Here is an 827-nt window from a genome sequence, read left to right on the forward strand (position 1 = left end):
CATCATCATCATCATCATCATCATCATCATCATCATCATCATCATCATCATCTCATTGTCAATACAATGCATTCAAATTCAATTTATTGCATAGACTTATATGGCATCATCGGAGAAAACGAATCTAAAAAATGACAACAAACGTACGTTTTCAACTAAAATGAATGAAATTTGGAATTTTTATATTTGAATCACTTGAGTGTATCTTATATACTCAGTGTAATGAAGGAATTTTTGCGCTTGCGTTAAGCCTAAGCATTAGCCAAATGTTACAAACGAATTGAGAAAATCAGTTTACTTCTATTTGTCAATGATGTGTGTAAAAAATGAAATAAAACATAAAACCCGAACGACAGTCAAATGAAAGTAGAAGTATCATTACAAAAGAATATAAATGTACAAGCACACATATAAGTAGTAAAAAATATGCGCATCGTTTCCATTGCGTTCGTTGTTGCGTTGACTCGTCATTATTATCGTCGTCATCGTCGTCATCATTGCCATCGCCATCACCATCACCATAATTATCATCATCGAGACTATCCCAATAAATATAAATTTGTGAAATCTCATTCTTAACCATTCGACCATTACGATTCAATGACATTGTGAGGCCGACAGATTTGTCAGAATCGGCAGAACTCATTTAACATTTAAAAAATATAAATAAAAAATATTTTTCGTAAATCAGACATAAAAAAAAAAAAACACACACACACACACACACACACACATACACACATACATGCATGTACACATACATATATACATACATATGTGTATAAACAATAAAGGCCTTGACTGCATCATGATATCAACCTCACCCT

Source organism: Glossina fuscipes, unplaced genomic scaffold (genome assembly GCF_014805625.2).
Source record: "Glossina fuscipes isolate IAEA_lab_2018 unplaced genomic scaffold, Yale_Gfus_2 3, whole genome shotgun sequence".
NCBI classification, from domain to species: domain Eukaryota; kingdom Metazoa; phylum Arthropoda; class Insecta; order Diptera; family Glossinidae; genus Glossina; species Glossina fuscipes.